The sequence below is a fragment of the Emydura macquarii genome, unplaced genomic scaffold (assembly GCF_026122565.2).
Source record: "Emydura macquarii macquarii isolate MOO-44397 ecotype Brisbane River unplaced genomic scaffold, CSIRO-AGI_Emac_v2 contig_1955, whole genome shotgun sequence".
NCBI classification, from domain to species: domain Eukaryota; kingdom Metazoa; phylum Chordata; order Testudines; family Chelidae; genus Emydura; species Emydura macquarii.
In genome coordinates this window covers 1-4,466 of record NW_027132092.1, presented here as the reverse complement: position 1 = coordinate 4,466, position 4,466 = coordinate 1, and positions in this window count along the sequence as shown.

Here is a 4,466-nt window from a genome sequence, read left to right as displayed (position 1 = left end):
CCGCCGCCGCCAGCCCCCCGGCTCCCGGGGCATTGTGGGACTTGTAGTCCCGCCGGAGTGACAGCTCCGGGCGTGGCCGAGGCCCTGCGCGCGCCGGGTGCGCGCACGGCGCAGCGCAAAAGCGGCGCAGGAGTCAGGGCCTGGAGGCAGCCCGGCGTGGCTGGGGGGGGGGGGTCTGACTCCGGATCCGGCCCGGCACAAACCCAGGGACATGCGGGGCCCCTGGGCTGCGGCGTCTCTCCTCCAGCCGCCGTGGGAAACCCGGCTGCGCCCCCGTCCACACACAGGCTTGGAAACGCCCAGTCCCGGAGCCGGTCCCAGGGCCCCGTCTGCCACGCAGCACGGCTGTCCCCGCGCCGGGATGAGACCCTGTCTACACTGCAGCAAAAACAAATATCAACCCGGCAGCGACTCTGAGCGCCCACAGCTGCAGACTCAGGCTGGTGCCGCTGCCCTGAAATAGCTGTGTAGACATTCCCCATTCCAGGTGCCGAACCGCTTCCCCCTCCGCAGGCTGCAGGGCCCACCGGGGACCGTCTTTGTAGCGCTGTAGAGTGAGCCCAGCAAGCCGGGCTCAGAGACTCACTGCTGCGGGTCTGTCTCACAGTGTAGACACTCCCAGCCACTCCTGTGGCAGGGCACAGGCCCCACGTGCGGGCCTGGCTTTCAGACATTCGCAGCTTGATGTGCTGGGGCCGTATCGGGTTGCTGAGAATGGTCCTCCGCCCACCAGGGACCTGGGCACTGTGTCCCCTCCCAGCTCCCCCCCTCTCTGACTGCTCAGGGACGTTCGCATGGATCCACTTTGCCAACTCTTGTGGTTTTACCGCCAGCCTAGTGATATTTGGTGTTTGTTCTGAAAGCCCCGGCTCCTGGAGTCAAGTGATTACATGCAAATCTCAGCTTTCGTTTTAAAAAAAGTACGTTTCTCGCCCTCATGGTTGCAGAGAAAAGCCCGGAAATGTGACCCCTAAAGACAAATCAGAAGAACCACAGATTTATTATTTCAAATAGCTCGTGATTTTCAAGCCAATCTCGTGATTTTGGGTGCCCTGATTCATGATTTTGGAACATTTGGGTTTGGTGATACTGTCACTGAGCGTTTATTTGCTGTATTCTCTCCACTCAGCACCATCCATCACACACACACTCCTCCTAGAGATGTCTCCTGCTCAGTGACTCTCAAGTTATAGGTCTCTATGGTCTTTTCATGCCCAGGTCCTCTAGAGAAGGTGACCTGCCCCCTCGAAAGCGGCCTTCTCCCCAGTTCATTATCTGCCTTTGGTTCCTGTCCCTGTCAGGTCTGGGGCACAGAATGAAATGGGACCCACTCAATTAATTCCTCAGTCCCCACTTCACATTTCCCAGGGGCCCCCATTGGTGCCAACTTGGAGGTGGGGGGTGTGTGATCTCCTCTCATTAATCTTAAGTGTGAACCCTAAATAGACCATTGCATAAATAAAACACCCCCCTTCCCCCCGCTGCGGACAGCAACAAAGGGCCAGGAGCTGAAGGGTATTTAGGCACCTAAAGATGTAGATAGGCACCTCGTGAGATTTTCAGAAGCATCCAGGTGTCTAACTCCCATGGGAGCAGTCTGCGCCGGAGGAGGCTGTCAGTCAGCGCCCAGCCCCGCAGCTAGTGACTAGATGGGGCAGGCAGAGATCAACCCAACCAGGCCGGTGGGGAGGAGTTAATAATCCGATTATTGAACAAAACGGAGAGTGTGCATCGCAGTGCAGGCCTCGCCCCGGAGCAGGGAAGGGGGATTTCTGTCTGCCAGGCTGAGGCTGTGGTGTGCTTGCTGCTTGTCTGAAGTCTATCGTGTGCTGTTTGTTTGGGGGATCCTGTGCTGATCCTAGTGGCCTGCTAGGCAAGGCTGAGAGTGTCTTAACGAGGCTTTGATCCCCTAGTCCTTTAGCACCCATCAACCCTGACCCACGGAGCAGGGCTACTCAGGGAGAGCCAGGGTTTAAAAAGCCCACTTCTAAGAGACCAGAAGAGTTTAGAGGGGAAGTGGGGGGGGGGAATAGATACATTGCATTAACATTCTGTAAACTAAAGACAATACCCCTCCGCCCAATACAAACAAACAACAATACAAGAAAAAACTTCAGGAGTAAAAAGAAAATGCAGGCAGAAGTCCAGCAACAGATAGGGGGCCGTCCAAGTTATTGCAAACATGTCTGGGCGGGTCACGAATGTGTGCGTTTGGTGCTAGTTGCTCCTGGCTCTCAGAGATCACACCTGGACATTGGAGACCAGGATGGCTGAACTGGGGGAGCTCAGGGAGACAGAGTGGTACATAGATGAGACTTCCCGGGACACAGTGGAACGGTCCCACCCCCGGTCTGGCAGCATCTGTGCTGTTGATGAGGATGAAAGTCTTAAGGAAGGAGAACATCAAACTGGAGCGGAGGGAAAGGATCCCATAGTTGGACCCTCCTTCCAGGTGATGTCCTGGTCTCCTCTCGCACTGAGGACACCTCTCCGGGGGAGGGAACGCCAGTTATTAGGAAGAGTAATAGGTAATAGTCGAGGAGTTGATCATTAGAAACACAGATGGCCGGTTTGTGATGACCGGGAGAACTGCATGGTGAGTTGCCTGTCAGGTGCGAAGGTTGTGGATCTCTCGAGACATAGATAGACTATGTGTTGTGCTGGGGAGGAGCCGGTGGTCGTGGGACAGGTAGGTACCAGTGACAGAGGGAAGGATAGAGAGAGGTCCTGGAGGCCAAATTTAGGCTGCTGGGTAAGAGATTGACGTCAGGACCTCCCTACTAGCATTCTCTGAAATGCTGCCAGTTCCACGCGCAGGGCCAGTTAGACAGACAACTGCAGGGTCTCAACTACAGGGTCTCAATGAGGAAGGATGGGCTCCCCCTACACCAGAATGGAACTGGATTGCTGGCACATAACATTAAAAAGGCTGTAGAGCAATTTTTAAACTAAGGGCTGGGGGAAGCCGAAAGGTGCGGAGGGAGGCTCTATTAATGGAGATTCTCTATATCTTAGTAAGGAGGAGAGGATGGAAGAGGATAAAATATATGCAGTATCTAATGAGAAAATCAAATGAAAGAGAGTCCCATTCGATTACATCACATAATGGCAGACAGCCAACAAGTGACAATTTTTTACAGTACTTATGTACAAATGCTAGAAGTCTAAATGCTAAGATGGGTGAACTTGAGTAACTTGTATTAAATGAGGTTATGGATATAATGGGCGTCACAGAAACCTGGTGGAATGAGGATAATCAACTGGACACATTAATACCAGAGTGCAAAATATATCAGAAGGACAAAATAGTTATACTGGTGGGGGGCGTGGCACTATATGTGAAAGAAAGCACAGAGTCAAATGAAATAAAAATGTTAATTGAACCAAACTGTGCCATAGAATGTCTCTGGCTAGTAACTCCATGCTTGAATAATGAGAATATGGCAGCAGGGATGTACTACTAACCGCGAGGGGCTGGGGGGCTCTGTTTCATGTTGCCTTTAGAAGAGTCCTAGGCTGCAGAGTCGCCCCTGAAGTGGGCCCGTCCTAGGGCCAGGGATTTCCCTGCACCTCTGCAGAATTTCCCCAACACCCCCTCACCAGTGGTCAACGAGTGATGTGCAGTGTTGCCAGCGTAAGTCACTGGCTGGAAATCTGAACGGAAATGGAAACATGAACACACACTTTAACAGCACGCGCAGGTGATGATGAAATACTCGTGCCTGGAAAAGCACAACAGGCTGGAAAAGGCTGAACAAAGAGCAGCTTCCTCACCCCGCTGCGCTCTTCATGACAACGTCGGCACATTCCTGGCGGCGATGTCGGCCAAGCGAGCAATGGACATGGTGTTTGTAAGCAGTAGGCTCTCCCCGGACAGCCAGTGATGAGCCAGAGCTGGGGTGGGGGCGGAAAGACATCGGGAGCAGCATAACGATACAAGTCCACTTCTCGCTCTCTGGGTGTGCTGGGATGGTGCAGAGCGACGCTCTGCTTGTGGAGTAAAGGAGCAGGGAGTGATACCCGCGTCACTTTAGCAGCAGGATCATCAGTGGGGAGCTAGGCCTGCGGCTGGTGCTCCAGGCCCCCTCCTTCCCCCGGGGTTTCACTTTGAAAAGTTTGCTGCTGGGGAGGGGGGACTGTCTTGAGAATCACGCAGCTCTTCTGCACCCCTCTGGTGTGCGCGGGAATTGCGCTTTTCAAATTGCTTTTGGAGACCCGCCGGGATCATAGACCAAGCAAATCAGTGTTCTCTGTCAAGCATAGCATCCTGGAAGATGAGGGTTGGAAGGGACCCCAGGAGGTATCAAGTCCAACCCCTGCTCACAGCCGGACCAACCCCGACTAAACCATCCCAGCCAGGGCTTTGTCAAACCGGACCTTAAAAACCTCTAAGGATGGAGATTCCACCACCTCCCTAGGTAACCCATTCCAGTGCTTCACCACTCTCCTAGAGAAAAACTTTTTCC